The following is a 25,079-nucleotide window of genomic DNA, read 5'->3' on the forward strand; positions in this document are numbered from 1 at the left end:
AACAGATACTGGAAGAAACAAATAGAGTGTTAGAGGGTAATAATTGACATAATGTTTTAATATTAGGGAACACGTTTCCAAAGGTGAAGATTTATTTATTATTTATTTTTAAATTTCTTTATTATTTTTTCAGTCTTTAAAGAGGCACACTTGGGGAAAAAAGGAAGCATGTCTCATGTCTACCCTTGGTACTGCGATAGAAGGTATGGGAAACGTCAGTAAAGGCATCACTGCATGACTTCATTGGAATTATCTCAGTGTCAAGTTATTGATTACAAGATTTCATGACACACAGACTCTGCATTTGTCAATTGAGAGGGAGAGGGGGCACCTATTTCTCTGAGATCGCTAATAGATTACTGACACACACTCACACATATAAACGAAGAGATATACTGATGCTTTCTGAGGCTGTTCATAATAATCATTTGAAGATTGTCTATTTACCTTAGAATGTTAAACACCTCAAATTCAATTCTACCATAGCACAGATATCACTGAAAACAATATGCTTGATACACATTTCTTATTAAGAAAATAAGACAGCTCAGACATTTGCAGAGAGGGACTTACCAATAAACCACAGGAATCCCCTTTAAATATTCTTATAGATGGAGCAGACAAACAAACACAAAGTAAACGGTTGCACTTTGGCTCGTTTCACGGGTGTAACTAGAAACTAGGATTGTGAATGTGGATAAATTCGGTTCAGCTGAATCGATTCGTCCAGAAAAGGAAATTTGGTTTGAGTGCGCCAAAATTCGTTCATATGGCATTGTGGTGCAGATACATTTCATCTATGCAATTGTCTTAGGAAACAAACCTTAAGGCGAAGCAGTACATTGCAAAATATAAATATGTGTATATTTCGCAGTACTCTGATATTCATGCCATTTGGTTCACAGATCAAATTAGAACAAGTAACCAAAAGAAGAAAAAAAGGAGAAGCAGTAACAAAAATCTACTGGTATATATTGTTTATTTATTAAATTATTCCTTTTATTCCCTCTATTAGTCACTTTGGGCTTGATCCGTCAATAAAATCAACATTTAGTGACTGTCCCCTATTAATCATGGTTTTTCCTATAATTTCTTCTTTTTTTTAAGAGCCACAGATTGGACTCTGAATCCCAAAACAAGATGACTCATCTATTGTCCGTCTTGTTTGCTTTGTGATTCGTCCATATGCCATTTCGGAGTTATGGAATTGGGGTGACCCACCCATTGCCAACAATTACGATGAATTTCAATTTTCTTTAAAAACAAATGCACAAGTTTACTAGAAACTAGAGAGCTCCAGTGCAAGGGTGTGAGGGTTAGCTGTGTAAGGCTGTGGGAGGTTGTAGGAAAAACGTCTCCCCCCATACCTTTCCTGATTATTTCATACAATTTAAAAAAAAAATTCTAATCCCCATACGTCTTACCTTTTTGCAAGATGGAAGTATATTTTTTTAATCCATGGTTGTCTAACTTGGGCTCCCATAATATCTGTGGTGTTTCAGTGGATGAGCATGTGATCTGGACCTTCAGCTAGTGAAGACCAAAGTACCGTATATACTCGAGTATAAGCCGACCCGAATATAAGCCGAGGCCCCTAATTTTACCCCAAAAAACTGGGAAAACGTATTGACTCGAGTACAAGACTAGGGTGGAAAATGCAGCAGCTACTGGTAAATTTCTAAATAAAATTAGATCCTAAAAAAATTATATTAATTGAATATTTATTTACAGTGTGTGTATATAATGAATGCAGTGTGTGCGTATGAATGCAGTGTGCGTATGAGTGCATTGTGCGGATGAGTGCAGTGCGCGGATGAGTGCAGTGCGCGGATGAGTGCAGTGCGCGGATGAGTGCAGTGTGTGTGTGCAGTGCGTGTATGAGTGCAGTGCGTGTATGAGTGCAGTGTGTGAGTGCAGTGCGTGTATGAGTGCAGTGCGTGTATGAATGCAGTGTGGGAGTGCAGTGTGTGTGTATGAGTGCAGTGTGTGTGTATGAGTGCAGTGTGTGTGCGTATATATTAATTGAATATTTATTTTCAGTGTGTGTATATAATGAATGCAGTGTGTGTGTATGAGTGCAGTGTGTATGAGTGTAGTGCGTGTATGAGTGTAGTGCGTGTATGAGTGTAGTGCGTGTATGAGTGCAGTGTGCGTATGAGTGCAGTGTGCGTATGAGTGCAGTGTGTATGAGTGCAGTGCGTGAGTGCAGTGTGTGTGTATGAGTGCAGTGTGTGTGTGTGTGTGAGTGCAGTGTGTGTGTGTGTGAGTGCAGTGTGTGTGCGTATATATTAATTGAATATTTATTTCCAGTGTGTGTATATAATGAATGCAGTGTGTGTGTATGAGTGCAGTGTGTGTGTATGAGTGCAGTGTGTGTGAGTGCAGTGTGTGTGAGTGCAGTGTGTGTATGAATGCAGTGTGTGTATGTGAATGAAGTGTGAGTCTGTGATGCAGTTTGTGATGCAGTGTGTGTTTGTGTATGTGTTGGTGGGGGTGGGCATTTGATATATTATTAATTATTATTTTTTTTATATTATTATTTTTTTTATTATTATTTATTATTTAATTATTATTAATTTTTTTTTTTTTTTTAATTATCTTTTTTTTTTCGTCCCCCCTCCCTGCTTGCTAGCTGGCCAGGGAGGGGGGCTCCTTCCCTGGTGGTCCAGTGTCATTGGTAGTTCAGTGGGGGGAGAGGGGTGCTGGCAGAGCTGTACTTACCTTTCCTGCAGCTACTGTCAGCTCTCTCCTCCTCCGCGCGGTCTGTGCAGCTCCCTCTGTCAGCTCCCAGTGTAAGTCTCGCGAGAGCCGCGGCTCTCGCGAGACTTACACTGGGAGCTGACCGAGGTGCTGAACGGACGGCGCGGAGGAGGAGAGAGCTGACAGGAGCTGCAAGAAAGGTAAGTACAGCTCTGCCAGCACCCCTCTCCCCCCAGTCTGTATTATGGCAATGCAAATTGCCATAATACAGACTCTGACTCGAGTATAAGCCAAGTTGGGGTTTTTCAGCACAAAAAATGTGCTGAAAAACTCGGCTTATACTCGAGTATATACGGTAAGTGCTGTTCTGGTCAGGGCTCAATGAATGAGTCAGAGATTTGCCATGGTAACCCATTGGCTTCACCCTGACTCATTTATGGAGTGTCACAAACCTTAATGGAGGTCTGCACAAACTGGAAGTGCAGACCACATGCTCACTAGAAGCATTTTACTTATTTAATATATTGAAGAATAGGCTCTATGTTAAATAGCAGTTTTGCAAGGGTAGGGTCCCCTGTATTTGGAGTCAATACAAACTATTGTCTGGAAATCTATTTATAAACAGAACTATACTTAGGACACAAGGTCATGCATTTAGACTGGAAGAAAGGAGATTTCGTCTAAGGCAGAGGAAAGGGTTTTTCTTTTTACAGTAAGAACAAAAAAGATGTGGATTCTCTGCCTTAATAGGTGGTTTTATCAGAGTCTATACAGATGTGGGAACTGGATGAATACTTGCAAAAACAGAATATACAGGGGTATCATCTGGGGTCAAGATATAATTTTTTGGACACATGTCTCTACAGCCTATGCAACTATGAAAAATAATAAATGAAGTAGGAGAAAGCTAACATTGGTGTTCTATAATAGCAAAAACAGTGATGCATTTATTTGTTTCAAGGAACAGCTGATTGAGCTCTGAGTGCTTTGCTGGGCTGGTCAGAAGTTGGTGCTCTCCATCTGTGCTCTCCATCTATTTCTACTAAGAAAATCTGGTATTCCTGAATGGGACCTGCACTGTCTTACAATGCTGTATTACCTGAGCCAGTTTGTTAACAGGCTCATTAAAATGTGAGCTGATGACCTAAAGAATACATTAACTGCAAAACTTGAGAGTGTATTGTCTATTTATTTTTTCAGAGAGAAGCGGTGCTATTGTATTCATCCTTAGGTATACTTATACTCACTTTTATACGCATTGGGGGGAGTGAACCCTGGGATTAAGATTATTATATTTTGGTTTTATATACTTTGCGCTGAACACTATTTCCTATTGTATGTTTTTTTTTTTGTTTTTTTTTTATGCATACCTGATATACAGGGTTAAATGACACATTATTTCACAAACTGAAATCAGTATAATAATGAGCGATAACGGCAAAAATTACAATAAATTACAACCAAATAAACACGTATAACTGTAGTATTTGCCTAGCAATTGCATGCCAATAGGATGTGTAATACCTTTTTAAGCAAGATGTTCTGCCAGTCTCTAACTGCTTTTGAATTGAAAGTCCATATAAACCAGCAAGTTATGGGACACATGACAACAGTAGGAAATATGGGTAAATGACTGCTATAGATAGACAGTTCGTGTTCAAGCAATCCTTCTGCACAACGTGTAATAATAAAGACAATGGATTAAATAATGAATCTGCTGATTAATTTAAAATATAGATTTAAAACTGTCAATGGAAATCTCAACTAGCCTCTAAATGTCTTAAAATAAATGTTGGCGCTAAGGTCAAAAGAGCACTACATACTCCGATTAGTTCAAACCTTTAAATATCAATGGGATATGTAAATCGAAACTACATGAAATATTATTCACCTTCTGAACCTCCATAGGATTTGTAGTTAAGCCTACATTATTAAACATCATCGTCATTATTATTCTTGTAATGAATTAGTCCACCATTATTAGAGTAGCTCTGTCACTTATGTGTGTTTTATAAATATAAATGCCTTCTGTAATATTCATGTTGGAATTTCATTGAAATCTGAACACAATCAAAAGATATCACAAGACAAAGTAGCTACTACTTTGTGTTACGGATAATAATTAGCAACAGCCATCTTGTGAGAAGTTATATGGAGGATGAGGTAATCGAGTAAAGATAATTAGATCATCAAGGTTTTCAATCTCCAATGCCTCTAGCTCTGCTGTTTTGCTTGTCAAACATTTTGCATTTGTAAGCAGAAATTTTAAGGTTGCCATGTACCTCTGGCATTTCAAATACATGACCGGTGTATAGTCGCCATATGGGCAGTCGGAATCCAGGACAACCACCCCACATACCTAACCCAATAATGCACTGACACTAGGGTATATGGGAAAAAATTGCCCACAGCTTTATTAAACAATCTCAAATAATAACAATTAGAATAATTATAATAATAATATAATATAACCGTAATAACTTAACATGTAAACATGGGTCATTGCCCCCCCATACTCTGCCCTTGCACCCGTATCCTTCTGTCAATATAAAAGGCAATGACCCCAATCTAAATAACACATATATACATATACATAACATATACCAACATTATTCCAACATGAACCAATTTAAAGTGCCCAAACATAAATTAACCACGGCAGGGGTATACCCGGATACCCCTACCCCACCAGGTTCTGAGCCACCGACAGGACTCGAAACCTACCAACCACCAATGACCATGATTTTCCATTTCCATCCGGTTCCTCATGGGGAGCCTATTTCTTCTCCTTCAGCTCCCCATCTCGCCACTAGCTCAGACCTTGACCCCTTAAGCCATCTGAGCTCCGCCACCCCAAAGAAAAAGTACCTTCTGCATCCCTTCCTGCCAACCCAAGTTCAGTAGGTCCCATCCGACTGCCGAGAGATGAACCCCGTCTGGGTGGTAGTACCCTTGCAGCCCACCTTCCAACTCACTGTGCCGCACTACTACCCCCCCAATTTCCTAACAAAGCTTGCCATCAAGCTGTTCACTTTCTTCCTGCACCTAGCTATGGCCCCTGGGTCCTGTGCGTGGCGCCAACGCTGCCTCGGGACCACCTCTGACCAAACCAGCATCACTCCAGGAAGCAGGTCACTCAGATTGTTGAGGTCCTGCTTCATCCACTTTACCAATCAACGCTGCGGTGTCAAGCCAAGGTCGTTGCCCCCGGCATAGAGGACCAGCAGATCTGGCCTCTGCCCGCTGGCCACCATCCTGAACACCGCCCCGCAGACATCCCCCCAGCAACCTCCCCTGTACCCAAACCATCGCACCGTCAGGTGTTCCCTCGGAAAGTCCAGCTGCTGGCCTTGAGCTCGAGCTGCAGCCCTCCTTTCAGCCCCGACGACAAAAGAATGTCCCACGATCCATGCGACGCAGCCTGGGGAAGAAATAAACAAACTGTAAGACACCCCCATCCCCGTCAGGATCCCCCCCCCGGGCCCATCATATCAATCCAATAAGCCCAAACGAACATAGGAACGGAACCTCACAGACTCCCACCTTCCAATCCGTTTCACTAAATCATCCCCCAACCCCAGGCGTGTGGCCTCGTGTCGGGAGATCTACGTCCCTTTCGGTACCCTTTGAGCGCTTGCCTAATGACAAAGGTCTTAGTCAGATCCTCCTTCCCGCGCAGCTTAAACCAGAACGCCATTGCCGCCATGGACCTGTCAACCACCGCGGGGGACGCCTCCCCTGCCAGTAGCCGAAAAGTAAACCACAAGAAGGCGTCTAGGAGTGATTCCCCCACTAACACTTGATCCAGCCCATGTAGTGAATGCTCCCAAGAAATCCAAACCTTATTGTAGGCAGCCCAAGTGGCCGGCACCAGCGAAGCCTGTATTAGTCCCCCAAGCAAGACGTTCCTAGTTGCCATATTTCGTCTGGGCACTTCTGGCCCGTTTCCAGTGCCTCCGGGGCCGCCTTCCGGAATCGGGACCACTGAAAACGAGATAAAGCGTCAGCCACTTCATTCAAATACCCGGGCACATGGCGCGCGCGAAAGACTACGTTAAGTGACATACACATCAAAACAAGACGCCGCAGCAGCCGAAACCACCGGTTTCGACGCTGCGGACTAGTTATTGACTGCGAGCACCACTACGGACATGTCCGAGAAGAAGATCACCTTCTGATCCCTCCGCCCGTTTCCCCACAGAGCCATCGCAACGACCAGCGGGAATAGTTCCAAGAAAGCCAGGTTACGCATGAGGGGGCTCAGCCCCCATGCCTCTGGCCATCTCTCCGCACACCATTTCCCCCCGAAGTAGGCCCCAAAACCAATGCTACCCGACACGTCGGTGAACAGTTCCAATTCCTCCGCAGATACACCCTCCTGCCGAAAAAACACCGTCCCATTAAAGTCCCACAGGAAAGTATCCCACACCGCCAAGTCGGCCCGCATAGACGTCGACACTCAAATAAAATGGTGTGGGGAGCACACCCCCGCCGTCGCGGCCGACAGGCTGCAGCTAAATACCTTACCCATCGGGATCACCCAGCATGCAAAGTTGAGCATCCCAACCAGCGATTGCAGTTGACGCAGGGTAACTTTGTGAGCTCGCGCCACCGCTGTCACCGTACCCCGCAGACCCTCCAATTTCGCCACCGGCAACCGACACTCCCTGAGCCTAGAATCTATCTCCAGTCCTAGGAAACTAAGGCAGGCCGTCGGGCCCTCCGTTTTTTCCGTTGCCAGCGGTACCCCGAAGTGGCCCGCCACCCATTCGACAGTTCTCAGCACGTGCAGGCACCCCGGGGATTCCGCCGGCCCCACGCAGAGAAAGTCATCCAGGTAGTGCACCACCGCACCACTTCCCGTCTCCACCCGCACCACCCATTCGAGAAAGGAACTGAATTTCTCGAAGTAAGCGCAAGAGATGGAACAACCCATCGGGAGGCATAGGTCTACGTAATATCCCCCTTCGAAGAAGTACCCCAACAGGTGATGACATGCCGGGTGGACCGGGAGCAGCCGAAACGCGGCCTCAATGTCCACCTTAGCCATCAGCGCCCGGCCCTTCTTACCAGCTCGACCGCCCGGTCGAATGATGCATAAGAGACCGAGCACAGATCCCTGTCGATATCGTCGTTCACCGACGCTCCTTTTGGATAGGAGAGGTGGTGAATGAGCCTAAACTTCTCCGGCTCCTTCTTGGGGACCACCCCAAGGGGGGAAACCCTGAGACCCTCCAACGGCGGTACTGGGAACGGTCCGCCATCCTACCCAGCTGCACCTCTTTACCCAATTTGTCCCGTACTACTTCAGGGAACTCCGCCACCGACCTTAGGTTGCGCAGTCCCCCCATCCCAACCCTGTCCCGGAAGGGGATAAAGAACCCATGCTCAAAGCCCTCCTTGAGCACCGCGGCATCCGCCCTGTTAACGTAGCGGCCTAGCCACGGCTCCATTGCGTCGAGCCTCACTGGTGTGAAGCCCCGAGGCAGGTGAAGCCCCACCTCCCCCGGCTGCGGTAGGGATTCCGGCGTTCCCCGACTTCCCCTTCTTAAAACATCGGTTGAGCCCGTGGGAGCCGCCACAGCCTGAACACTCATGTTTAAAGCGGCAGGTGGCTCCTCATTTGCACTGGCCCTCGTTGAAGAGCCAGCAGAAGCCCTTTTGCAAGGCGGCTGACGAGGCGGACTGCCCCTTTGCGCCGGCCGTGTGCTGAAAGGGCTGCGCTTTCTGCGCCATCATTAGTTTCATCCAAAGAGGTAGGTCCATTTGGTCCCACCTCATACCTGGGTTGTCCGACAGCCGCTGCCGAAACTGCTCATCGTACCGCCACCATGCCAATCCGCCATAGGTGCGGTACGCTTCCCAGATTCCATCCAAGTAGCAGAACAGGGAGGAGCATAAACCGGGGGATTTCTCGCCCAATACACTGTCCAGCACGCAAAACGCCCGTAACCAGTTCCCGAAGGATTTCGGTATCTTCCGATATCGCTTCCGTTTCTCTTCCTCCTCCTTCTTTTCATCTTTTTTATCTTCCTCTTTGAGGTCGATAAATTCTTCCAAAGGGAGAAGGAAAAAGATCTCACAGAATTCACCTTTCCAGATCTTTTCCATCACCTCCAGTTTGAGGTGTACCCCCAGCTTTTGCCGTGTGCCTTAGAGGCCTGGGCAGCCCCCCCCCCCCCCGGGGACTACGACTCCTACCATCCCTACCCGAGGACCGCCACGTCTACTATGCCTGGGGGCTCTACCTCTCTCCCCCGCAGAGCTATCTGAAGTGGACCGGTTGCGTCGTGACCCGCCCCTAGGTCCCCTAGCCCTCCTGGCCCTAACGGGTGAAATGCTGCCACTGCTGGACCCAGAGCCCCCCCCCGGACTGCGCCCCCCCAACTGCCCACGGCTCCGGGATCAGGGCCGGACTGGGAATGAAAAGCAGCCCTGGAAAAAAATTCCATACGAGCCCCGTAATGCATCACGCCAGCATAGTGCGCAGATATGGAAGCGGGAAGAAAACCGAAAACTATCATTTAAGCATGAAAGAAATCGTTTGTGCGTGGAGAGAGTGCCGTTTGTGCGTGGAGGGGTGCTGTGTGCGTGGAGGGGTGCTGTGTGCGTGAAGGGGTGCTGTGTGCGTGAAGGGGTGCTGTGTGCGTGGAAGGGTTCTGTGTGCGTGGAGGGGTTCTGTGTGCGTGGAGTGGTTCTGTGTGCGTGGAGGGGTGCTGTTTATGTGTGGAGGGGTTCTGTGTGCATGAAGGAGTTCTGTGTGCGTGAAGGGGTTCTGTGTGCGTGAAGGGGTTCTGTGTGCGTGGAGGGGTTCTGTGTGCGTGAAGAGATTCTGTGTGCATGAAGGGGTTCTGTGTGCGTGGATTCTGTGTGTGTGGAGGGGTGCTGTTTATGTGTGGAGGGGTGCTGTTTATGTGTGAAGGGGTTCTGTGTGCGTGGAGGGGTACTGTGTGCGTGAAGGGGTTCTGTGTGCATGGAGGGGTTCTGTGTGCGTGAATGGGTTCTGTGTGCGTGGAGGGGTTCTGTGTGCGTGACGGGGTTCTGTGTGTGTGGGGGGGTTCATTGTGTGTGGGGGGGTTCTGTGTGTGTGAGGAGGGGTTCTGTGTGTGTGGGGGGGTTCTGTGTGTGTGGAGGGGTGCTGTTGGTGGGGGGGAGTGTAGTGTGTGTATGGGGTAAAAAAAAAAAACTTTATATTACTCCCCTCCCCCCTTACCTTTGTTCAGGGCCCAGGGGATAGGGGGAACTTTTCAATCCCTGGTGGTCCAGTGGTGGCGCGTGCTGTTCAGCCTGCAGCTCCTCTGGCTGCAGGCTGACTCCGCTCTCCTCCCGCGAGAACAGCAGGCAGGTCGGAGCATTGCCATGGTAACGCACGGCAACGCTCCAACCTGCCTGCTCGCGGGAGGAGCGTTCTAGCTTGCAGGTTCCTGTCAGACCGGGTAGGGGAGCTTCTGTTCCCGGTCTGCCTGCTCGGCCACGCTACATTCTGTGACCGGCAGGAGGGGAGCGCATCCCCTCCTGACGGTCACCCTGTAATTGCGGCCCCGGCTAGTGTGCCGACCCACCGGGAAATTTCCCGGTGTCCCGGTGGGCCAGTCCGGCCCTGTCCGGGATGGACCCCCACCGCTGCCCAAGGGTGCACCCTGGCTGTCGTACCCACCCTGGACCAGTACCTCCCGCCCAACCACTGCCCCTTCAGCTGACCTCCTCACCCTATGCGAACTTAACTGCCCTTGGTGTGCAGACCCAGTCCCAGCCACCAAGGGGAACCCCCCTTCCCGGAGACCCCCCACGTATGCCCACCCCAGACTCAACAGAAGCTGGCCCAGACACCTTGCCCCCTAAGCTCAACTGAGCCCCCCTTCGCTCCCCCCTCTCCTAGAGCCCCCCTCCCCCGCCTATGACTCCCTCTCCGGGCACCCCCTTTGTCCTGCTCGCCCAGGGGGCCCCTGCCGGAGCCCCTCGTACTCGCCTGCTGTTCCAGGGGCCTGGTGTGCGTCTGCCCTGCTCCGGTCCCAACATCCAGGGCCTCCACTGGAGGGGGCACCCTCCTGGGCCACGATCCCGCGCCTCCGGGCACTCCAGGGGACCGCACGACCTCAGCAGCAATCCCCGCTCCTGGCGCGGCCTCTCCCGACCTGGGAGCCGCGCCGCCACCAGTCCAGGCGGCCGCCTGCCGTGTGGCAAGTATCCGAGGTCCCAGTAGCACACAAGGAGTCCGGCCTCGACTACGCGGCTGCTGGACCTGCTGCGGCCCGCTCTATCCACCATACCATCACCGGGGCCGTCTGCGCCAGATCCAGAGCCCAGGTTCGGGGCGATGGTCCTCCTAGGCCCCGGCGGCGCGCTGGGAGGCGGTGCCTCAACTACGCGGCCACCGGGCCTGCCGCGGCCCGCTCCCACCGGCCCGCTGACCCCAGGGATATCTTCACCGGGCCCAGCGCCCGGGCTCAGCGTCCTCGGTGGCCTCCTGGCCCTCACAGGACGTCCTCTCCCCGGATCCGCCGCCAACGCCAGGGCCGGTCCAAGTTGGGCCCGCAGCCAGTCTGCTCCTTGATTCCGGGCCGCCAACCGGATCCCTGCAAGCAGCCTCTCCACATCATCCATGGCCCTGCAGCAACAAAAAGAAGAGAAAAACCCCACCAGGCCAAATCTATGAGCACAGGAGTGCACACAAACTCAGCCAGGTAGGAATTAAAAGTGATTGCTCTAAAATGGCTGCCTATTTAAATAGCCAGCCCACTTACCCATAACTCCAATCCCTGCTTCCTTCCTCCTAAGCCTGCCTCCTAACCCCTGTCAAGGCCCTTTTCCGCTAAGCTGCGCTTTTGCTACATGGGGCTACAGGTTTGTGACTTGTAGCCTACATACGTTGTTAGAAAAATAATGATTTTTTGAACCACACTGAAATGAGTAGGCATGCATTATTTTCATAACCATTTACCAAAGGGTATAATTAGAGCTTAAGTATATATTTAATCATCCTCCTGTGTTCATCTTCTATATCACACGTGTAACTTTCATGCACTTGCATACTCACACTCAATTAAAGAAAAGCTCGATAATAGAATCAATCCTGGGATATTCCACTGCATCATTCCAGTTTTCTGGAATAAGTAACTACTTACAATACTAACCAATTGTCAGGAGGACAATGAACCGAATATACAGATATAATTTGAAGTTGGTGGAATCAATTTAACTGAAGTGACCACATTCTAAGGTTACAATACAAAACAACATATTTATCATCACCTGCTGGAGCCAAGGCTGGCATTATAAGATTTCTGTTACAAGATCATGTCCTGCTGTCATGTAGATATATGATATCCTTGCGCAAGAATTTTATAAATCTAAGAACAGTAAATGAAGTAAGCATAAGGTGTTCTCATCATTCCTTTGAACCAGACGTAGATCTTCTGGTAATGGGTGTACAGTACATATGCAGTTCTTTACGGTTTTTCAAGACCGAAATCTCAACATCGGGTCTTTGTCAACCATGTATTTGGATATAGCAAAAAAAAAAATGTATGCATTGGAGCTGACTCTGTGCTTTCTGTGCTAACTCTATATTTTTTTACAGTAGGAACAATAAGGATGTGTAAATCTCTGCCTGAAGAAGTCGTTTTATCAGAGTCCATACAGATGTTTAAACAGCAACTGGATGAATACTTTCAAAAACAATATATTCAACGAATATAACTATATATATTTTTAAATTGTGGGGTGAAAGCTTCTTGATCCAGGTATAAATCTGTCTGCCATTCCGGGGTCAAGATGTTTTTTTTTTATTAGTTTGTTGCAAATTTGAAAGTGCGTCAAACTTGGTGTTTTACCTTCTTTTGGATCAACAGCAAAAGACAGATGTGGGAAAGGCTGAACTTGATGGACACATGTCTCTTTTCAGCTATGTAACTATACTCTAGAATGGGCATTGTAACTGGGTCCTTTGCCAAACTAATTGAGGATAAAACAGAAGGTGTTTGTTTAAGAACTTAAATAGACTAAAAACAGGGGGGCGGAGCCTGCAAGCCTGACAAGCGGACGCCATCTCTGAGAGCTCCCAAACAACCAACTGAATCCGACCAAATATCGAAGCAAATAAAGCCCATCCGATCCTCTTACCGCCACAGCTGAGTCCCCAGAGCCATAACGCAACGATAGATGCCTTTCTTTCTCACGACAAGGCACTCCAAACCACGGCGCAAGTCTGCGGCCTACAACACACCCCTGAGCCTGGGACTGGAAGCACTCCTCCGCGGCAGCACCATACAACCCCCGCAGGGAACGGAGCCCATTACCTGTCTGCCGCAACCGGAACACCGGACCGCAATGGGGAGACGCTCCCAAAAGCCAAACACAGTGGCTGACGGCAGAGACATTGGGGACATGCTGAGACAGCCCATGCAGCCTAAGCTGACCCCTGCTGGAGACCGGAATGATGAGAACCGGGCGCAGGACAGACAAGAGGCTACACCGACCACCCAGGCAAGTCTCCCACACATAATTGACAACCCGGACGGGTCTGCACCCTCAACAAAGCAGGATTTGAAACTCCTGCTTACTGACATCCAACAAGTGTGGGCTGCTGACCTCAGGGTTTTGAGAACTGACATACAGGCCATAACTGACAGAGTACAAACCTCTGAAAAGGACATATGTACTGCCAGAACTGACATCGTTGCCCTTAAAGAGACAGTACAACAATTACAAACCACTCAAGTCACACTGTCGCACCAAATCTCAGCCCTAGAGGACAAACTGCGCAGGAACCACATCAAAATCCGTGGCATTCCTGCTGCGGTGACCGCAGAGGAACTCCCTCACTACGTACGCAGACTAATCACGTCCATACTGCCCCACACAACAGCCAAAAAGATGGTTCTGGACGGAGTATATCGCATATCGGGCACACCTAAAACACCAACTGGAACAGCACGAGACGTTATCCTCCGCTGCTTATCCTCCCAAGATAGGAACCAGATCATGATGGCACTGAAGAATAAAGCACCTCTGCCCTTTGAAGGCTCCTCGTTAACATTTTATCAAGATCTCACCAAAACTACCCTAGTCTGGAGGAAGTCATTGGGTACAGTTACCTCTCAACTACGATCTGCAGCCATACCCTACCGCTGGGGAGCCCCAGGAACGCTTGTGGTCACTCACAATGGAAATACTCACATACTCACGTCAATAGAAGGGGCACCGGCCTTCTTCCAAGCACTGGGACTAACGGACAGCCATCAGGACCCACTGGCGACCACCCCTGGGAGCACGTGGGACCCTGCCCGCATCACCCCCTTCGTCCCAAGAGCCGGAAGCTCGCAGGAAACCGACGGTTGACAGCTAATGAGGACTGGGCCAATGACTATGGCTATGGCACCTGCACAAAAACCAGCTGGGGCAAAATCGGCACAAGCCGCTATACCTTTTTGATCTACGTTGCATATGTATATAATGTTTTTCTTTTTTGATTACTGTTTCTCTCTCACACACACGTTCCAGACCACTGCTCTACCAGAGCTCTAGAACCCGCAGAGACAAACACCTTGAGGCACACTGACGCCACAACCTCCCCCCCCCCGCCACCCCCATGGTTAGGGACAACACATAAAGAGGAGGTCCCACAGGCACCTTGGCGGTGCGCCTAGCGACACACAGCCACATACCTTAATATGACAGCCACTAGGCAAAAGACACCCCACACCTGGGGACCCCCCGCAGAACACCACGGACATACGCATGGGAGGCCACTACGAGCCTCCACATAGAATCCCATACGACTATCTCACACATCACAAGGGCACACCTAAGAGCCCCCTTTTCTCCCGAGATACCCAACACCCGTCACACCTCTCAGATGCGCTCACAAGAAAACCATCTCCTGTTATAACACACACAAACAAAATGTTGACAAGCTTGTTTTATATCTTATTAATCCTGTTAAAAAAAAAAAAAAGTGCAGCACGCCACGACTATGCTATACAGAACACTGTTAATATCTCTCTACTGCCCTGTAATGTTGCTGAATCGTATATTTACCTCTGCACTCAAAAATAAAGAATTTAAAAAAAAAAAAAAAAATAGACTAAAAACATAAGTCATATCTCAATATGATTCTCATCTAAAGGTAATGGAATGGTTGAATAAAACCCTCTTAATCCATACAGAACCGCTTGTTGTAAACTGCCTGGTCTTGGATGATAAGGAAAATGAATTAGAACCACAAACCTTAATTATATTTGTTGCCAAGACAGTTATAAATTGTAGATTAGATATTTTAGCACCACTCATCCAATATTGGTGTTATCATGTTCAGGACTGAATGATATGAACTGGGATTAAATACAGATATTATTCTCTTAACTTTAAACATTATTCTTCATCTAAAAAGGCTAAAAAAAAAATCCCATATAAGTAAATAAAATGACAAATAAAAAGAATTCCCAATTTTTCTAGACCCTAAAGATGTTACTTATCTGTTTCTTGGAGGCTAATGTTCATGTATTGACGTCTTGTAATTTGTGTGTGCCAAGGGTACCAAACCACAATTTCAATTGTAGCCATAGTTTGAGCTCTGTAAAACAGTGCACTCTGAGTATTTTCCCAGTGTGATGACATATATACTGTAACTTGTGTAATTCATCTTGGACTGCATACAGTATAATTGAGTAATCTTTCACCACAGTTTATCCTTCATGTTGACATTTAACCTGTTTATTTCTGTTTAATTCTATTTTTTGTGCCAAAAGGTATAAATCTTATGACACATGTAGATGACAGTATTTTACCCCATCATAAGAATGAGTAATTTACTACTCTATAATCTACCACTCCTACCACACTATCTTGGGAATTTTCTACATGGGAAACCTTTAAGACTGGCGCAGTATGGGTGGGGGACATATTTTCAAATTGAGGCCCAAGTTCTTTACTTTCTATAACCATTTCCATGACCTAAATGGCTTTATGCTGGGTCTAAAGAATGACAACACTCTTTATAGACCATGTAACTTGGCAACATTTCAGTTCCACTGAGGGGAGTAATGTATCCCAAAGTGGTCTACGTGAAAAGCAACTGTCTTGCCAAACACGACTTGATGTCAATTTATAGAAAATATAGTTTCTTGTGTACATGTGTAGGCAAAAAGTTATTTTCAGCTACCAGCCCATTCTCTGAAGTCAAGTTACAGGAAGAGGAAGTAAAATGTTATTGGAAAAGAAAGAGATTTTAGATTAAAGGAAAACTTTCACTTCTCAAATTCCACCCCTGAACTATGCTGTTTCAGTGATCCTCTTTTGGTTGAGTTTACCCGACCAAAGATATCTCTGCTTTGCTCGGTAGCTTGTTCACGTAGTGACATTTATGACTGGCTGCCGTTAATTCCTTAGAATAAGCTGTTGGACAAAGTATTATGATCTTTGATTGGGCAAAGTAGTATGATCTTTGGTTCCCACCCAAGAATGACTTATATGGCAGCCATCAGGAATGGAATCTGAGCAGTAGTGTGTCTTGTGTTCTCTTTTAGTAGCTCTCTTGTGTTCTAGTAAGAATGACTAGACATGACCATCAAACTACTCTCTGCATTTTCAGACCAAGCTCTGGATTCTATTACAACAGATAACTGGAAATCTTATCAAAAAAGCAGTTCTTCTCTAGACATCTATGGGGAAACTGCCATTTAATTTCAAGAGATATTCTTAGCTCTTATAATATCCTCTAGCCCTTAGTGAGCAATAGCATTTTGTGTTTTAATAAATATAAGACCATTAGTACTGGCCTCAATATTGCACCTTTAGAAGCTTGAGATAATTCTCCAGGTGCAGAACATTTCAGCTTCACAATACAATAGAATATAGCGTGATTGCATTACAAACTGTTGCCGTATGTAGAATTCTTCCTGTTTGTTCACATTTCCAAAACAATAGCATCTTTGTGTATTTTTATTCTCTCTTTAAGCGACAGAGGAGTTCAGTTTTCTCCAACCTGCCCTCTCTTGGGAAGTATTATCTAAGAATGGAACCTATCAGCAAAGCTAGAACGCCAAAATAAATCTGCTGTCAGAGGAATAACGAGGATTTCGACTGTAACCTTGGATTTTTTTAACGAAAGCAAAACAACATCATGGATGTAGTGTGAACTTGTGTAGATACAGAGGCAGAACATTCTTTCCTGAAACACCATTTCAGTACAAATCCATACAGTAAACCATTTATCAATTACACTTTAATGCAATGATAATGAATCTAGTTATAGGGGATTCGCTGAGCAGAGGGAAAATCAATGTTTAATTCAATTCTTTTTGACTTTTTTTCCTCTAATAATTAGAACTTCTATAGATTCACTATGGTTTTTTTTTTTGTTAAAGCAATGTTTGACTTAATTTATTCTTTGCCTGATATAACTATCTAAGCATATTATAAGTCGCTCAATTCCAAGTCATTTTTTTTGCATTAATACTTATGAAAAATGCATACTATGGGGCTGCAATGGAATGAAATAAATAGTTTATTTAAGAATAGGGCAATGGGGGAAGATCTCACTTGAATTGAATGTGTCACCCCTGAGCCTTTTCTCTGACTTTTCAAGTCTTTTTTTTTTTTTTTAATGTATTTTTCAAACATATTTTAAGAGATTTAAGATTCTTCAGTTATGGACTATTTTGCTGAATAATGATTCACTTACCTGCCCTGAGGTCACCACTCTTCTTCTAACTCATTCTTTAGAAGTTGCAAGGGCAAATCAGTTCCCGATGAAAATAATATTTTTAATTAATGGGGAGCAAAAATCACACAGATCCGGTCAAAATGAAAGGCAATAGAAAGGACTGAATTTTGCAACGTCCATTTAAGTAGTAATTTCTTAAATGTTCTCCAGTGCCATTATACAATAGTTTGACAAATGACCATAATTTACTAAATGTTGAGCTTTAGTAATTTAATGCGCCACACACAAATAAAATATTTCAAGGATTACTTCCCCATTGGATACCATTAGAATATTACTCCTAAACTTAACTACCAGTCTTCCTCCACCAGTGATGCAAGTCTATGAGATTGCTAGGGCATTAGGGCATTTGGCCTCTACGAGGGACAGTTCAACATTTGCACATAATGGACCTATATATCTTCTGACACTTGGTTCTGTAACGTTAAAGGAACTTCATAGTGTTAGGAATGCAAACATGTATCCCTAATGCTGTTATCTTAATATACCTACTTAGGTTCCCCCGTGCCTATGAGGATTATTAAAGGTGAGTTTTACTTACCTTTCAGCACTTGCCATCCCGGACTCCAAAATGCTGTTCTGCCTCTGTGGTAGATCATCAAGATTAACAAAACGTGACATTTGAGAATATATTTCTTTTGGATGACAAAAATCCATTACCCTGCCGTGGATGCCAAAAATGGATGCACCTTTATTTTTTAAAATAAATGTGCTGATTTCATGAGCTCTATGAGTGTCCTAGTGGTCTCAGCCAATCCAATGATTTCAGAGGTCACAACTGGGAGGCTAGTGTGCATGCGCAACAAAACACTATTTTGGGTAAATCAAATGCTCTCTAGGAAAGTCACTTAAGCACATGACTGAGTCTCACTCAGTTGTAAAGGCAAAATCGTCTCTAGAGGTGTTTTAACTCTGCAACTGCATTATTAACATTGTAGTTTCTACAAAACTGCACTGTTATACATTTCAGGATGACAGGGCTTTTAGTGATCCTTTAAATTACCTCTGATGAGTTAATTCACACTTTTCTGCTATTTGCAGTGTATGAAAATTCTAAATATTATTTTTCTTCTCCTTAATGAAATGTGTGGTTGATGGACCATCAGCATTGCATTTCATTTATTTCCTTTTGACCCAAACTGCTTACAAGCTAATTACAATGGCTAATGATAGTAATTGATGTCACTGATATGCTTAATACTCGAATTTGGTAAACAAGACTGTACTATACTTTCCTCTCCCTGGAAGTTAATGACTTAATAGGCATCATCTTTAAGCCACGAGTTCCCCTCTGTGATGTTTTATCAGAGAAGAAGAGGTTATTATAACACTATTTATTAAAGATGTCATTCTATTGAAACGATATGACATTCTAAAGAGCTAGTTTTAACCTCTTGCTAGCTACAATTCTTCTGTAAAACTATGTTAACATGTTTAACCCATTGCTTACTTCAATTCTTCCTTCAAATCATTTCATAATCGTATGGTTGATTATTTTATGTGAAACTATTGCATGTTGACAGTTACAAAAGATTAATGAGGACCTTGCTCAAACAAATTCCCTATCTAGGGGTGAGGTATAACATGAGAAAACAAGAAAATGAGGGGAATAAGATCATACAAACAATTCTTTTTTTTGCATCCACGGCAGGGTAATGGATTTTGTCATCCAAAATAAATATATTTTCAAATGTCAGGTTTTGTTTTAAACAAATAAAACTAAATATTAAATATTTCTGGATAACTCACAAGAAATTGCTATAATTAATTCCCATATACATTTAACACAGTTTAAAAAAAGTTTGAAAATCGTGCAGTGATTTTCGTTAATGTCCAGTTGGACGTTAGATTTGTTTTCCAAAATCCATATTTTTAGTACAGTTACATCAAACTCTTTTGCACATTACATTCCACATAACATGAATACAATATTAAAATATTAAAACATGTAAACTCATTTATGTAAAAATGTCTGTGAGCGTCCGTATAAAAAAAAGCAATCTGCATAAGGATTGCCATGTCTACTACATATTCGAGGCTCTCTTCCCAAACTATTTGTCTTAATCAACTGTTCTGACAGAACCATAAGGAAGATGTATTCTAGGAATTCAAGGATTAAGGATGTTGGTGTCGCTACTGTTTTATGCCAAGCTCCCAAGCAACAATTCTAGACAAATCTACATTTATTACTTGGGTTACGCAGGACACAAAATGCTCACTATAAGTGCAACTCTTATTCTATATGTTCACAAATACACACAATCCTTTAACAAATTGACCAGAATCCAGATTGGTAGCTTAAATACGAACTGTCACTTCCACGGTTTTTTAATGTTGTTTTCTTATCCCTATGATTAACAAATATGTAAATGTAGAAATCCGCACCTAATTATCCTGAACTGGGCGCCTCAATCTTACTTCTCTGTTTACTATTGTTAAAAGCTCCGTCCTTTGCAGCCGGCAGTCAGCAAACAGAAAATAAACAGAGAAGAGAAGAAATGAAACAATGTTTCTCTTACTCCTCTTTATTTACAGTGTTTGTCCTGGTTTTATCTTGTATGGTCTGGTTTATGATGTAATTTTCAATTTATGATGTAATTTTAATAAAGATTGAAAAAAAACATCCATAATAACCCACGTTATAGGTGATTTTTAATATTATATTTAACGGTGTAAATTCCAGAGAAGTGACAGTTTACTCTTTAAGAATGTAGGGATAACGCACCCTCAATAAACTGACCCAAAACCAGATTTGCAGCATAGTCTTCTGTCTAGAGTTCCCGCTAATCATTTCAGGGGAACTTCATCTATAGATCCAATGAAATACAAAAAATATGGGAGTAATTCAAAATGATCAAACACTAAAAGATCAAAACTGGGAAGCTTATCTATATTGTTCCCTTTCAGAGAAGAAAATCATTTTTAAATAAGTAAGTTAAAATCAGCAACAGCTTTCAAATTCTGGAACACGGTTTTTGAAAATTCCAGTTGTGTTTAGTTCAATATTTTTCTTGATACGTCCAGAAATAGTCCTCATGCAATGCTGGAGGAGACGGTATTATCATCTCCATCAGTTCAATAAACTCTATAGGCATGGTTATGCTTTGTAATATCCATGTGATTGAAAGACAATTGGCTCACTTAGTCCGAGTCAACGTTCACAGGGAACACGACTGTTCTGAGCTTAGAATTGTTAAAGGACCACTATAGGCACCCAGACCACTTCAGCTTAATGAAGTGGTCTGGGTGCCAGGTCCAGCTAGGATTAACCCTTTTTTCTGTTAATCCAGCCTCTAGTGGCTGTCTCATTGACAGCCGCTAGAGGGCTTCCGCGCTTCTCACTGTGATTTTCACAGTGAGAAGACGCCAGCGTCCATAGGAAAGCATTGAGAATGCTTTCCTATGGACTGGCTGAATGCGGGCGCGGCTCTTGCCGCGCATGCGCATTCAGCCGGTGACGGAAGAAGAGGGAGGAGAGGAGGAGGAGTGCTCCCCGCCCGGCGCTGGAGAAAGAGGTAAGTTTAACCCCTTCCACGCCCTAGAGCCCGGCGGGAGGGGGACCCTGAGGGTGGGGGCACCCTCAGGGCACTATAGTGCCAGGAAAACTAGTATGTTTTCCTGGCACTATAGAGGTCCTTTAAATGTTATTGGGACTCAATCATTAAAATAGGAATTGTAGAGAATTGACAAGGGAATTGCAATTTTGTAGCCAAACATGAGAATTTCAAAGAAAAGTTCCAACTAAGCTATTTTTCTAACTTGGCTATGCAGGCCTAGAATTTGCAATTTCATTGTCAATCCCCCACTAATCCCTTTTGTTTCTTGGTTACACTGTCAGAGTGGGGTCAAATAATGAGCTACTAGATGGTTATCCATCACAACACCAGTATAACCTCAACTACATATAGCAATTAAAATATGTCCCTATGAAATCTAAGGTGAGCTACATCTCAATTAAGGCGTTTCCCATTTACTCATGTGCTAACAGTAGCAGTTATTTTCTTTAACATGCAATTAATGTAATGTAATCAATGTAAGTGTGGTATTTACAATCCAGCTTTAATAACCCACATACAAAGTTTTCTGACTTAAAGGACCACTAGCTCAATGAAGTGGTCTGGGTGTCAGGTCCCTCTAGTTTTAATCCTGCAGCTGAAAACATAGATGTTTCAGAGAAACTGCTATGTTTACACTAGGGTTAATCCAGCCTCTAGTGGCTGTCTCACTGACAGCCGCTAGAGGCGCTTCCGCGATTCTCACTGTGAAAATCACAGTGAGAAGACGCTGGATGTCCATAGGAAAGCATTGAGTAATGCTTTCATATGGGGTATTTTAATGTGCTCGCGGCTCTTGCCGTGCAAGCGCATTCGAATCTGACATTGGCAGGGGGCGAAGAGTTCCCCAGCACAGAGGGAGCCCGGCACTAGAGAAAGGTAAGTGGCTGAAGGGGTTTTAACCCATTCAGCCCAGCAGGAGGGGGGCCTTAAGGGTTGGGGGAGTTTGTTTTCCTAGCACTATAGTGCTCTTTTAAGGCCGAAAAGCCATGTAAGATTTCAGAGTGATCACAATGTAGAATTCATGAACAACGTTATTGAAATAAGGAATAACATGACACAGTTGTTAATCTTCCAATGACTAGCTCGATAGGTCGATATTGTTTTGCTAATGACAAGAAAAAGACGCTGTTTTGATCTTCACAGGTTGAAGATTACAGACAAAGAAATCCATTGATGATGCATAGGTGACAGTTATGTCATTAATCAGTAATGCTCCAAATGAATTTTTCAGTGTACTTGCTTTTACGGCAGGTAAAAAGAGATATATCAGGCATTGTACATTTGTTAGTGTCATGGACACAGGTTTCAGGGCAGGGGTTCCTCTTGCTTGGTTGGGAATTGTTATTCACACAATATGTATATTTCATATACTTTTATACTCTATGCACATGTTTTGTTAACAAGACTGATATGGACAAAATGGTAAAGAGTATGTGTTTGTTTTGGTGGAGTTGATGGTTGTTTTCAGAAATAAAAGCAAGGCATTATGGGAAGAAGACTTTATGGAGAACTGTATGTACTGTTAATTACACTATTGTATGCTAATGACCCTCTTCTGCTAATGACCCCCTTCTGGTATAAAAAAAAACAACTGCAATAGAGTTAGTTCAGGTTACTCCCTACATGTAGTATCACTCATGGTGTGGGGTGAAGGCTATAATCACTGCTATAATCACTCAGTACATCTTACCTCTGAATGCTGCTCAGATTACTGCAAGATAGGCATCTGAGGGCTCCCAATGGCACAGAGTACTTTGACTCCGCAGGCAGTTACAGTTCTGTTATCAATTCCACCATTATTTTATATTGTAGTAACAGTACTTATGTATCATTTAATTGGTTAAATTGACTGACTAGGAATTGTTAAAAGGACACTATAGTGTTAGAAATACAAATATGTATTCCTAACACTATAGTGTCTATTTGCCCACGAGCACCCCCCTCTCCCCTGCAGCGCTTAAAACGTTAAAAAAAAAAACTTTTTATGAGTGCCGAAGTATCTTGGCGCTGGCTCCGTCTCCACTTCCTCTGACGTCATCACAATGGTGAACCTAATGCACATGCATGGCGCGTGTCGCACGCGCATTTGGCCTTCCCCATAGGAAAGCACTGAATCAATGCTTTCTTTTGGGGGATTTGAAGACGCTGGACATTCTCATGCAAAGCGTGAGAATACCCAGCGTTGTTTCACAGAGTTAAACTATAGTGTCCCTTTAATGTTTCTTGCACACTCATCCAGTTAGGGAAATTCAGTAAATAATATTAAATTATAATATATAATGCTGCTTAGTGGATTCAATTATTTTTTTAGTCTTTTTTGTGTTGGATTCATTCAAGTGCTTAAGGTGACGTATAGGAATTTTTAAACTGATCTGATAATAATGATAGTTTTATCCAAATGTATTATAATGGTGGGATTGTATTATTCAACATCATTATCGTCAATGTGTCGATAATTATTGAACACGAGAATGTAATTTACCCATGTGTCTCCTAAGCCCTAAAGATTCTGCAAATCTTATTTGGTTCACACTGTGAAGGAAGAAGACATTTTTGCAATTATTTCATTTTTCTGATATAAGGGGGCACTGAATACGATACAATAAGTCTAGAGTGAGACATCAAAACCCTTACCACTTGCTTGTGAGAAAGACACGGCTAATATTTACTGTTTAACAAAGAGATGAAGCTTCTAGCACGGTCTCTTGGGCCCAGTGATTTGATTTGGTGAATATCTGTTCCCAAGAAGAGCCTGCACATTTAGGCTTAAGCAGGATTTGATAATGTAACCCCGTTACTCGCAGTCAGCAAATTATATTCCATAAAACGTGTTTTTCATTCTATTGAAACATAATTAGTATCAAAGCAAGAGAGCAGCTCTTCCATAATTTTTTTAAACTTCCTGTGTGAATAAACACAATTCATATGTTTTTGTTGTGTTCCTACTTTTTAAGTTTGTCAAATTAAGCAATAAAGCTATGATTTAAATTGACACAGAACACGCTGCTGATAACTTTATTTTCATTTCAGTAATACATATTTTTCTTTCATTGTCCCTGCAGGTATGTGGACTTGAGACAATATATGTTTGGTACAGTGGACGCATGTTCTGGGGGTTCTCACACGCATTGTTTTTTTTTTTTTTGAGAGAGATTGTGGGAAATTCCTTGAACTGAAATTTGCATATTTTTGTAATTTTGTATTTTGCCTAGAACAACAAAGACAAATAAATAAATTATTAATTATTCATAATAAATGATTAATTATTCATAATATATAATTATTATGACATGTCTGTATAAAGTCACATAATTTTCATAAATGTTTTTTTTTTGACTGCATGTGTCACTGTTTGTAATGTAGTGAATTGCGCATGCTCTGGAACACGCATTTAATGCATGACTGAGCTTATGCACAGTGCATCTCATGTATGTATGTAGCACATCATGCATGGAGGTAAAGGATAAGCCATTTTTATATTACTGTTTGGCAAAATGAAAATGAAAATGTTGCAGTTAATACCTCCATATTTCATATTTAGCCTTGTCAGATTAACAACAGATTTTCAATGCAACAATTAATTTCGAATTACATGTGTTTTATTTTACTCTCTCTTTAAAAAGAGCATTACATCAGAATTTCCATTGAAAAAAGGTAGGGAGATACAAAATAGCCAGAAAGATTTTCCATTAAAAAAAAAAGCTTAGGATGCCACTCAAGTAATGGGTTTCTGTGTAAAAAACAACAACATTTTGTTAGAGTTTTTTAGGTACATGTCGGAATAAGGGTTAACGTTGAGCCTCAAACATATATTTCCCCTAATCAAATGAAGATATAAAAAATAGTTACTGAGAAAACCTTCTATTCTCGGGCTCTGTGAACTTAGAGGAATCTCTGTAAAATGTGATTTGACTAAGCCACAATCTTTAGTGTTTCAGAATCCCATATATTTGGCCGACAGTCATTACAGGGAAGGGATGTTGGCGTAATTTTCGACATATGCTGCCTAATATTTTACATTAGAAAATATAATTTGACATCCTAATAAGAGAGCAAGACTCCCGGTATGAATAGCTCATTGAAGTGCTAATAGCAAG

Source organism: Pelobates fuscus, chromosome 8 (genome assembly GCF_036172605.1).
Source record: "Pelobates fuscus isolate aPelFus1 chromosome 8, aPelFus1.pri, whole genome shotgun sequence".
Classification (NCBI taxonomy): Eukaryota; Metazoa; Chordata; class Amphibia; order Anura; family Pelobatidae; genus Pelobates; species Pelobates fuscus.